Source organism: Equus przewalskii, chromosome 4 (genome assembly GCF_037783145.1).
Source record: "Equus przewalskii isolate Varuska chromosome 4, EquPr2, whole genome shotgun sequence".
Taxonomy (NCBI): domain Eukaryota; kingdom Metazoa; phylum Chordata; class Mammalia; order Perissodactyla; family Equidae; genus Equus; species Equus przewalskii.
In genome coordinates, this window is record NC_091834.1 from 53,946,706 (window position 1) to 53,959,382 (window position 12,677).

Consider the following 12,677-nt stretch of genomic DNA (forward strand, 5'->3'; position numbering starts at 1 on the left):
CTATCCTCTGTGGATCCTATTGGGTCCTATATCTCAGGTAACCAGGGGAACTGAGTGCAAGCTGCTCTAAGTTATTACTAAAAGGCAATGACATGACCTGCACTTGTTGGGTCCAAACCACACAGGATCCCATGAAAGCTGGTGTATCAGCTATGACTATTCAGGTGACGTGGGCTGTGTAACACTGGGTTCTGGACTCAATCTCTTCCTGAAGCTGATGTCTCATACTCACAATTTGAATTAAATCTGGAGGCAGTAAAGTCTTTTGATTCACAGACACAGAATCTAGCAGGCTTGAGTTTAAATCCTACCTGTGGTCCTTCCTGGCTGTGTTGTCTTTGGCAAGTTTTTCAACCTCAAGCCTAAAGTTTCTCCATCTACAGTATACATTCCACCAGTCAACAGCATAAAACATGGCCCCCCAAAATGGCAAGTGGTTCCATCCCATAGACTATCTTCAAAGTCAAAAGAGTTGTTACAAAATTGGAGTGAGGGATTAGATAGTTCCACCTGATGAAACGATTATAAATATATGAAGTCTATGAAGGAAATGATAACATATTACTGAAGGACGTGAAAGAAGATCTGAATAAAGGGACAGATGTACTATGTTGATTCAGGAAAACACTCCATTCTCCATAATGTAATACATCAATTAAAGGAATCATAATCAAAATGTCAACAAAATTTCTGTGCAATTTGAGAAACTTCAAATTCTAAAATTTATATGTAAGAAGAAACTTCAAGAATACTAAAGATAATTCTGTAAAAGAAGAACAAAGAGGAGACATGCCTTACCAGACAGAAAAACATATTATGAAGATAGAATAATTATTATGGTGTTAGTACAGAAAAATAATAAAATAGAAAGTTGAGGGGGCGATCCATGTACATATGAGACTTTAGTATACAATAAAATCAATATTTAAAATCAGTGGGGAAAGGAAAGACTATCAGTAAATATTGTTGGGATAGTTGTTAAGTCTTGGGAGGAAATTTTTTACATTAAATTGACAAGTTTAACTACATCAAAAAAGTTTTTTTAATTCTATGCCATAAATCACCATAACAAAGTTAAAAGATAACAACCTTTCAGTTATAGATGCTAGATTGACCATTTTATCTCTCCTCCTTCTCAAGGCTCCATATATAAACCCACAAGGGCAAAGAGAATGGAAGAAGAGATACCAATGGATGAGAAATTTCTATCCATTTTGGGGAGAAACACAGCAAGTGGATGACTGGTAACTGATTTAGCAGAGTGGAATAATTTGAAGCCAAAATCCACAGGTGGATGGGGAAGAGAAGGGAGCTAACTTGCTTCAACAACCTGAAGAGGCTTAGGACTCGGGGGTGCTGAGTATGGCCAATGGCAGGGTGAGATGTGATACCGAAAACATGGAGATTGGTTCAAAGTCTGCATAGCGTGTGGCTGGATGGACCCCCAGAGTTCTTCCCTTACTCATAGTATACTCTGGAATCCAACCTGCAGGCAGAAAGTCAGCAGTTTCTTCTTCAGAGACACTGGGCAGCCTAGGAGGAAAACCCTACATACTGCCCTCTGAGAGGCCCCAAATGAAATGTCCAATGCTCTGCTCTGTTGTCTGAAAGTGAAGCCCACTAGCCAACAAGTCAGGTCCAGGCCACCAGAGCTTCCACTCAACATTGTGTGGGTTCCTCTTAGAAACAAACAACAAAACAAGGAACGTCAGACATTTTAGGAAATGATCCAACATGAAAGAAATTCCAATAAGCCAAGAGGAAAAATAAACCTGTCAAAAAGGAGATAATTCATACATTAGAAGAAATATTTTTTAAATCTTTCTTCTATCCTCAAAGAGATACTAGAAGATATTATACCCATATATAAGAACAGGAAGCCAGAGAAAGAAACAATAATAGAACAATAAAGAGTTCTTAGAAATTAAAAATACAGTCATCAAAATAAAACCTTCAGTGAAAGGTTTTGAAGATAAGATCTAGGAAATCCCCTGAAAACTAAAGTTGAAAGAAGAAGAAATGGAAAGTATTAGAGAGAAGCTAAGAGACACATAGAACGAATGCAGGAGTTCCAATATCTGATGAAGGTGAGTTTCGGAATGAGAGAACAGAGAAAATAGAGTGGAAAATAAAAGAGAGAAAGATCCAGAAATGAAGAGCATGAATGTCCAGATGGGAAGAATCCAGTGAGTAGCTAACATAACAGTGATAACATATCCTCATCATGCAATTCCAAATCATCACGAAATTTCAGGTATAACAAGGAGAGGCCTAAAAGTTTAAAGAAAGAACAGATCACAAGTATCAAATAACATCAGACTTCTCAGGTTGTCTGGATCTAGAAGAAAATGGAGAAATATTTCCAAAATACAGAGAGAAAATTATTTCTAACTACAATTAAACACCCAGAGAAACCTGTAAGTATAAAATAAAGCCATTATTTTCTACAAACAAAGCGTACTTCCCAGCTACTAGAGGATGGACTCAGGCAAAGCTAGGGAGTAAAATTAGAGAGAGACCCAGGAGAAGTGCATCCAGTAAGAGGAGTGTGGACGGGAAGTGCTGACACGAACTATAAAGCGGCCCAAGGAAGCAATAACTCAGACTGGAGCAGGGTAGAGGGCTCTAAAGGGAAGGCCACCAGGAAGAAGGGGAAATCTAAAAATATACAACCAGGTGGAGCCTTGGGGAAAACATAGGATAGCATATTATACAAGGGAAGAGGCAGCTTGAAACTTCAACAAAAACACAAGGTTGTCCTATAAAGAAACTGTAATTATGGTATACGTCTTGGCTTTGCAATGTATGTGTTTGTAGACTTATGACATAAATACTGGTTATTTGACTAAAAATAGTGATAAAAGTGTACTCTGAAGGTGAAAGAGGAGAAGTAAAAGTAAGGTAAAGAGAAGTACATTTCAATCTGTCAAGGAAGAAACCATTAGATAATACATAAAATTGAATAAATCAAGAAGTAGCAATTTAATATATTATTTAGGAATATGAAAATTGCCAATAGAATCACAGCTAAAGAAACAGAATAAGTAAAATATGGGTAAATCTGGGGATTGAGAAGAAAGGAAAAATAGGAGAAGAGACTTCTTATTTTTATTACAAGCTTTTGAAAATATTACCAAGGGCAGGTCTAGGTTGTGTGGCACTTGAAGTTCACCTGGGCTGGGGGTGGCGGGAGATGTGTCCCTTTTAAGCAAAAGAATAACATTTATAAATAAAAATTAGTTATAAAAGTAAATATTTAGAGTAAAAATCCCACAAAAATTACAAATTTAAGAAAAATGCAAATACATAGACATCATAAAATACAGAAAAAAAACAATATTTTTATTAACTGCCTGATATAGCCGTATAATATATTTTCTGATACTTTTTGGATACATACTTTTTGATTACCTCTTCATTTGTAATATGAAAATAATGTAATTTCCTTTTAGGGAGCGAAAAGATAATTCAGTCTTTAGCATGGGTGATTGAAATTTTTCTTTATTATTAACAGTTTAGAAAAGTTTGTTTTACAATTTGATATTGATAATGTCACAAATTAGTAAAATTTATGACAAATTTAGATAAAGCTCTATACACTTTCTTTAATATATGAACAGTAAAGTTTCAAAACACTTAAAATTTTCTTCTGCAGTGACTACTCTTTAAACTGGAGAAACTCATAAACCAATTTGTCATCCAAGTTCTTGTAGTGATTGACTGTGTATTGACCTAGTGATTTATTATGACAAATAAGAACTTCCAGGCGTAAATGAGAACCCAATCCTCCGTTTATAATTTACCTGTCCGGTCATTGGAAGGATTTTCCACAGACTAGGTTCTGGCTCTGTGAATTTCAAAGTTTATTTCTCCTCTCTTACATACTTCTAGCGCTGGGAGACTAGAACACATTCGTATCGCGGTACGACCTCTGGCCTCAAACCTCTGTGTCACAATAGTAGGTCAGTCGACACAACAAACAGAAGTATTCCTGAAAGCCACTCCTACACGAGGATGTCCCACAATAACTTTACTGTACTATGTGGAAGTGACTGCAAACCGCATAAACACATCCCACTAAATCCAAACGAAATATGTCCCCACTTCAATATCCCCTTGGCCAGATCCCAATAACCCCAGCACCACGCGACGTGAAAGCAAGCAGGCGTGGAAAGAGGCAGCAGTTGTAAGATATGTTAACATGTTGAGAATATATTTTTTAAAACCTCATACACATTAGAAAAAGACAAATAAGCCAAGAGAAAAATGGGTGAAAGTTATGACACGCGTGTCACAACAACAGGGATATAAAGAGAGATATACAAGTGGCCAGAAAACAAAAGAAAGAATGATTTTAGTAAGCAAGGAAATGCTAATTTACAACAAGAAACAGTAACCTGGCAGAGGTGTTACTAAAAATCGCCATGCTATAGGATCACGTACAATATAAGTAACAGGCCTGGGGGGAAACGGAGGTACAGGCACAACATTAAAAACAAAGTCTCAAGAGAAACACGCTTAAAAAATTAATTAAAATAAAAAACTGACCCAATAAAAATGTTCTCACAGTTCTAAACCTCTTTAATTCCTAATAATTGAGTAAACATAGGCCTTTGCCTGAATAAAAGGCATGGAGTTGGCTTGGTGGAAGCAGACGAGGTAAGATGGAGCTTCCACACAACGGAGAAGAGGCGTGGTGAATGGAATCGTCACGTATAAAGACAAACGTGACATCAGCGGTGGATAGCTCATGGTCCTGATTTTCTTTCTTCCAGTCGGGAATAAAAGAGAAATTCTGCTTTTGTTGTTGTTTTCAGTTTCCTCCTTTCAGAAAGCAGCAGCTTGTATGGCTCCAAATAAGACCAGATTCCAGGAAACGCTAGCCTGCTGCGCTTGGCAGGATAGTTGTGATTTTCAATCCACTGCGCGTGCTTTTCAACCCCACTTGCAGCAGGAAAACCAGGATATGTTAAGCTCTCCACTCTGCTAGGTTTGCAGTCTTGTCTCTGAAGGTGAAAAGCATATTCCCTTAGGCCTGTTGTTCTTGTGGCATCGCATTCACTTTTCATCATTTCCTTCAGAATCGTTTATTTCAACATCCTCCTGCATAATTAGGGCTTTCGTTTTTTGTTTATTATGTGGGTTCTTAAAACCAGTAGCCTTACTCATATTTGGGGTTCTGTATTAAACATTTTTTTTAACTTTTAATTTCAAAATAATTATAGACTAACAAGAAGTTGCAAAAATAGTAGGCATACCTTCACTCAGCTTCCCCTGGTGACAACATCTTACGTAACTATAGTACAGTATCAAAAGCAGGAAATTGACATGGGCATGTTACTAAACATTTTCATCAAGAAAATTACACAAGCCTGGGACAATGGTGTGACGGAACCACAGAGAAGGTGTAAACTGGGGTAAAATAAAGAAGATGGGGGGGGTGTGTTGGTGTGTGCGTTTATGTGTATTTTATATTCCTCCTTGGGTCACTATTTTCAGCTAGGTGATGTTTTTTGTGTTAATCTGGTGACACTAGCAAAAAGCATAGTCACCTTCTTCTCCCCTTTTTTTGTGACAGAGATAACAAGGCAGGCACATTTGTAGGAGACATGGGAATCCTCTATCAGGTGACTTTGGCTGGAGGAATTCCTGGTGGCAGTGCCAAACTTTCCTTGCACTGCTGTCTAAGACACTTCCACCCACACAGTCTTCCTTCCTTCTCTCTCTCCTGCACTCGGGGCATCCAGGTCTGATGATTCTCCCAGCCTCTCCTGGCTCCCTCCTCATTTTCTGTCGCCGATGTTTCTTCTAACAAATTTCTCGCATGTTTCATTGTGTCTTGGCATCTCCTTCTCAGAGGATGCCAACTAACACACATCTAGGTGGTTTTACTTCTCTACTTATCTACTGTGTGAGAACGAATTCAAACATCACAGTCACAGGCTGTAACTGCATTTCCATCCTCCTCATAATTTTTGCAAACCCAGACCTTATTTTTTCCCTGATCTCCTCTGTCTCACGAATTAAGTCCTTATGGGCCACTTTGGTTCAGCCTTAAGCTGACTTGAACACTTCACTGCTGGCTTCTACAGGAACCCTAATTACACTCAGCATAGCATGAGTTTTGGGGTCTTATTGAATACTGTGGGTCACAGGGCGTGAAGTCACATCACAGGGAGCATGTCTCAGCCATTTCAATGGTTTCAGCCCCAGGACCTCTTGCCCTATTCAGGTCTGCTTAGCTCTTGGCAGTTGACGTCTATGCACAGACTCCTGGGAAGTCTAATCTAGTCCTATGCTTTCTCCTTCATCCTGTCCCAGCTTCATGGCCTTCCCTAAAAATGGTAAAACCAAACACATGAATGAATAAATAAATGAATGTTGTACAGTAGCAGCCTTTCCAGAAGTAAGAATAATAGATCTGGTTACCACACTACCATGTAGCACTCTCCGCTCCTCATCTCCTCATCCCATCCTCTCTACATCAAGGCTCCCCCTTTATGTCACAGAAGGTAGCTTCCAGAACATAGAGGGAGGAGAAGAGAGCTAGCATTGCTAATTCTTTATATATGCCACTAGTGAGTTTTTATTGTTAGATATTTTTAACTCTATTTTACAGATGGGGAAACTGGGGCTTAGAGAGGGTGAGTAACTTGCCCAAGGTCAATTAGAGGTGGAGGCATGATTAGAAGCCAGGTTTACTGGATTCCCAAGCCTTTGTCTGTGCCTTGTATCATCACACTCCTCCCACAATCAACTGCTAATAGATCATAGGAAAGGAGGGACCTAGAAATAGAGGGGTGAAGAAGAGGGTGTGGTTGAATTGTGACAGATATTGTCAGTGCCCGCCCCATATCCTCTCCATTCAATCCCAAGTTCATTGTCCAACTTCCCCTATGAGCCAATCTGACTCTTGTCTCTCTTAGGGGAGGGCATGTTTGGGGTAGGGAGAGAGCTCTGTCAGCATGTGAGTAGGCTGAAAGTGCTAGGGAGTTCATGCCTTGTAGACAGACCTTATTTGCTTCTAGATATATACCTCCCTCCTTTTCTCCCTCTTCATGGGAGGCAATTCTGAGTCATAGTCCACGTGGTCCTCCAAGGGTGCCCAGTGGGACTGAGCCCCCATTGTCCACAGCAGTGATCAGTTCATTAACATACCGTTCATTGGTTTTCCTCTCTTCCACTGTCACTTCCCCATTTCATCACTGGGCTTCCTGGGATCACCTCCCAAGTAAAGTACTTGCTTTTGAGTCTTCCTTCAGAGCCTGCTTTGGGGGAATCCAAACTAAAACAATCCAAAATTACAGCTCTGAACATCCTTTTCTAGGCAACATTAGCACAGTTCTCATTCCTTTACTAGCTCATTATTGTTTATTGGATAACCTCCAAGTTCGTTAGCCTGGTATTCAGAGCCCTCTATGATGTGACCACAATCTTCCTTCTCACAATTTATGCCCAATATCCTCCAGGCAACCTGTCCTCCAGCCACACCAGGTTACTGTCTGTTTTCAAAACACACCCTGGTGGTTCTATCCACTAGCAGGTCCCTTCTCTGGTAAGTCTAAACACTACTTGACACTCACACCTCAATTCTGTGCCAGACACTCTGCTAATTGTTTGACATGTTATGTTAGTTAGAGGACTCACTAGCCGCTGTAGCCTGTAAATCCCAAATCTCAATGACTTACCTCAACAGAAGTTTCTTTCTTTCTCATATGAAGTCTGATAGGTGTCTGGAAAGGGTCCTTCCGTCTTGTGGTCCCATCACCTCTTAAAACCTTGGAATCCTCTGCTGGTTCTTCTGCAGGGGAAAAGAGAGCCGTAGAGAACAACACAGGAGGTCTTTATGGGCCAGATTTAAAAATAGCACACATTAGTTATTCCCTATATACCATTGACCAGAACCCAGTCACATGGCCTTTAAAAACTGCAAAGGATACTGGGAAATGTAGCCTAGCTGTGGTTCCCAGGAAAAAGAGAGAATCAATCCATTCTGGTGAGCACATAATGTAATAATTATTTTCTGTCATAATGTACTAATTCATTTGTTGCTCATAACAATCTTTTGGAGTAGGGACTACTATTAAACCTTTTTTATACATAGGGAAGCTGGGCACAGAACACTTGAGTGATTTGCCTAGAATTATAAAGTAAGTCAGTGTTAGAGCCAGGATCTAAACTCAGGTAGTCTGGCTCCATCTTTTTATTTTTTTCTCATTTATGTCATCTTCAATTTCTTTCATCAATTTTTTTTTATTTTGTTTTGTTTTTGTTAAGGTAACATTGGTTTATAACATTATATAAATTTCAGGTGTACATCATTATATTTCAATTTCTATGTAGATTACATCGTGTTCACCACCCGAAGACTAATTACCATCCATCACTACACACATGTGCCCAGTCACCCTTTTCATCCTCCTCCCTCCCCCCTTCCCCTCTGGTAACCACGAATCCAACCTCTGTCTCTACGTGTTTGTTTGTCATTGTTTTTATCTTCTATTTATGAGTGAGATCATATGGTATTTGACTTTCTCCCTCTGACTTATTTCACTTAGCACAATACCCTCAAGGTCCATCCATGTTGTTGCAAATGGCAAGATTTCATCTTTTTTTAATGGTTGAATAGTATTCCATTGTGTATATATACCACATCTTCTTTATCCATTCATCCTTTGATAGGCACCTAAGTTGCTTCCAAGTCTTGGCTATTGTGAATAATGCCGCAATGAACATAGGGGTGCATGTATTTTTATGGATTTGTGTTTTCATGATCTTTGGATAAATACCCAGCAGTGAAATAGCTGGATTCTATAGTAGTTCTATTCTTAACTTTTTGAGGAATCTGCCTACTGTTTTTCATGGTGGCTGCACCAGTTTGCACTGCCACCAGGAGTGTATGTTCCCTTTTCTCCACATCCTCTCCAACACCTGGTATTTCCTGTCTTGTTAATTAGGGCCATTCTGACGGGCATGAAGCGATATCTCATTGTAGTTTTGATTTGCATTTTTCTAATAATTAGTGATGTTGAACATCTTTTCATGTGCTGTTGGCCATCTGTATATATTCTTTGGAAAAATGTCTGTTCAGATCTTTTGCCCATTTTTTAACAGGTTATTTGGTTTTTCTGTTGTTGAGATGTATGAGTTCTTTATATATTTTGGATATTAACCCCATAGCAGATATATGGTTTGCAAATATTTCCCTCAATTATTAGATTGTATTTTCATTTTGTTGATGGTTTCCTTTGCTGTGCACAAGCTTTTCAGTTTGATGTAGTCCCATTTGTTTGTTTTTTCTCGTTTCCCTTGCCTGTCAGACATGGTATTTAAAAATGTGCTGCTAAGACTGATGTTAAAGAGCATGCTGCTTATGTTTTCCTCTAGAAGTTTTATGGTTTCAGGTCTTATATTCAAGTCTTTAATCCATTTTGAATTAATTTTTGTGTATGGTGAAAGATAATGGTCTATTTTCATTCTTTTGCATGTGGCTGTCCAGTTTTCCCATTTATTATTCGATAAACACCATTTATTGAAGAAACTTTCCTTTCTCTATTGTATGTTCTTGGCTCCCTTCTCAAAAAGTAGCTCTCCATAGATGTGTGGGTTTATTTCTGGGCTCTCAATCCTATTCCATTGATCTGTGTTTCTGTTTTTGTACCAGTACCATGCTGTTTTGGTTACTATAGCTTTGTAGTATATTTTGAAATCAGGGAGTGTGATACCTCCAGCTGTGTTCTTTTTTCTCAGGATTCCTTTGACTTTTCAGGGTCTTTTGTTGTTCTATATAAATTTTAGGATTCTTTGTTCTATTTCTATGAAAAATATCACAGGAAATTTGATGGGGATTGCGTTGAATCTGTGGATTGCTTTAGGAAGTACGGGCATTTTAACTATGTTAATTCTTCCAATCCAGGAGCTTGGACTATCTTTCCATTTCCTTGTGTCTTCAATTTCTTTCAATAATGTTTTATAGTTTTCAGAGTACCAGTCTTTCACTTCTTTGGTAATATTTATTCTTAGGTATTTTAATCTTTTTGTTGCAATTGTAAATGGGATTGTATTCTTAATTTCTCTTTCTGCTACTTCATTGTTAGTGTTTAGAAACACAACTGGTTTTTTGTTTGTTTGTTTTTTGGGTTTTTTTGATGAGGAAGAGTTGCCCTGAGCTAACATCTGTGCCAGTCTTCTTCTGTTTTGTATGTGGGTGGCCACCAGAGCATGGCCGCTGATGAGTGGAGTAGGTCCGCATCTGAGAGCCAAACCTCAGCCACTGAGGCAGAGCGTGCCATACTTAACCACTAGGCCAGAGGGCTGCCACCAAAATGCAACTGATTTTTGTATGTTGATTTTTTTATCCTGCAACTTTCGTACATCCATTTATTATTTCTTAAAGTTTTTTGGTGGATTCTTTAGGGTCATCTATATATAAAATCATGTCATCTACAAATAATGATAATTTCACTTCTTCCTTTCCATTTTGGATCCCTTTTATTTCTTTTTCTTGCCTGATTGCTCTGGCTAGGACTTCCGATACTATGTTAAATAGGAGTGGTGAAAGTGGGCATCCCTGTCTGGTTCCTGTTCTTAGAAGGAAAGCTTTCAGTTTTTCTCCTTTGCGTATAATATTAGCTGAAGATTTGTCATATATGGCCTTTATTATGTTGAGGTACTTGCCTTCTATACCCATTTTTTTCACAGTTTTTATCATAAATGGATGCTGTATCTTGTCAGATGCTTTCTCTGTATCTATTGTTATGATCATGTGATTTTTATTCTTCATTTTGTTAATGTGGTGTATCACGTTGATTGATTTGCAGATGTTGAATCACCCCTGTATCCCTGGAATAAATCCCACTTGATGATGGTTTATGATCTTTTTAATGTATTGTTGTGTTCGATTTGCTAGTATTTTGTTGAGGATTTTTGCACTGATGTTCATCAGTAATATTGGCCTGTAATTTTCTTTTTTTGTGTTGTCCTTGTCTGGTTTTGGTATCAGGGTAATTTTGGCCTCGTAGAAAGAGTTAGGAAGCTTCCCCTCCTCTTCAATTTTTTGGAAGAGTTTGAGAAGGATAGGTATTAGGTCTTCTTTGAATGTTTGGTAGAATTCACCAGAGAAGCCATCTGGTCCTGGACTTTTATTTTTTGAGGGGTTTTTGATCACAGTTTGGATCACCTTGCTGGTGATTGCCTTACTGGTCTATTCAAATTCTCTACTTCTTCTTGATCCAGTTTTGGAAGGTTGTATGCTTCTAAGAATTTATACATTTCTTCTAGATTATCCAGTTTGTTGGCATATAGTTTTTTGTAGTATTCTCTTATAATCTTTTATATTTCTGGCATCCTCAAACTGCAGAGAATATTAACTTTTCTTTAAAGAAAAGGAATTAACACCTTTCCTTAGATGTGCTGAGGACTCATGGTGCTCACCTGAACCTTCTTTTTCAGTTACAGGACATCAGCTCCACATCCTTAGAACTTCCTTCTGGAACAACTGACCCCACTTTGCTGCCTCCTCGGCTTGGCCCTTGCAGTCATGCTCCCTCACTCACCCTGCTCTGAGTGGAGGCGTGCCCCAGGCATGGCAGCACACAATTGTTTCGGGTTTTAGAAGGTGGGGCTGATCTCCTATGTGGTTTTTTGAGAAGCACAAGTCTGCTGCAGCTGAAAAGCCCCACCATCCGTAGGCCCACACACTGTCAATACAGTCCTGCCCCATGCTCATGCCCTAACCCACTGAAGTGGACACACTTACCCCACTGAAGAGGCCCTACACAATCCACCAATGCAGGCACACCCCTTGCACACACCCTGCCCCTCGTGTTCGCCCTGCCCCGGAGAGGCAGACCCACTCACCCCACTGCAGAGGTCCCACACACCCTGCCTATGTGGACCCACATGTTGCCCAAGGGCTTGCTGTTGGATGCGGCCAGTCCCTAGGGTGGGCTGCCTGCCCTGGCTGAGCTGGATTAAATAGGTGCTCAAGTGGGTGGGGCAGACTCCTGCACCAACAGGTCAGGGGAGAACTCTAATGGCATCTGCCAGCATCTGTGTCAGCACACCTGTACTAGGTCACAATAATGGTTGCCATGAATGTCTCGGTCCATGGGGAGGTGGTTCTAGCCTGGGGAGGTGTCCTCTCTTGCCAAGATGTGCCCAGAGCTTATTAAGTGAGTCTCTTTTCACCAAAGGACTATGTACCTTTCTTTCTTGTGATTTTAGGTTGCTTTCTGAAACAGATGAATTTGTGCATGAGCCCTTCAAGAGCAGGCTTTTCTTTCTCTTATGTCTGATAGCTTTTGTGGGGGGTATTCTCCATTGTTGTTAATTACTAGCAAAGACAGATATTATGACACTCATCTTGGTTGTGTTGAGTCCAAAAGCTGCTTATTGTGGCAAAGCTCTCCCACTGATCCCCTACTCCTCCAGGAAAAGCTTTGTATCTTAAGATTGCTCCTGGTTGTGAAGCACCATGGCACATCTGTGGCTTTTTCCTCTCCAGAAAGGAATTTCTGCCTCTTCCACTTCATTTGGCACTGTCCCTTGTTGTGGGGGTTCTTTTCATCCAGTTTTCAGTTCTCTTTCAGGGGTAATTGTTCCAATAGTAGTTATATATTGTTATGTCCATAGGAGGAGGTGAGTTCAGAGTCCTCCTATGCCACCATCTCCCTTGA

At 39.6% G+C, this 12,677-nt stretch overlaps 1 long non-coding RNA gene across 2 annotated transcripts; it reads right to left on the bottom strand.

The window, feature by feature from the left end:
* Positions 1 to 4,781: 4,781 nt before the first annotated feature.
* LOC103561091 (uncharacterized) lies at positions 4,782 to 12,020 on the bottom strand. 2 transcript variants are annotated; one of them, XR_011539090.1, is made up of 4 exons: positions 11,860 to 12,020; positions 7,689 to 7,801; positions 7,159 to 7,285; positions 4,782 to 5,006 (listed from the first exon to the last, which is right to left on the bottom strand). It is a non-coding gene; the product is annotated as an uncharacterized lncRNA (long non-coding RNA). The 2 variants fall into 2 exon arrangements; XR_547345.2 differs by lacking the exon at positions 11,860 to 12,020 and having other exon boundaries at positions 7,689 to 7,955.
* Between the last annotated feature and the right edge of the window lie 657 nt (positions 12,021 to 12,677).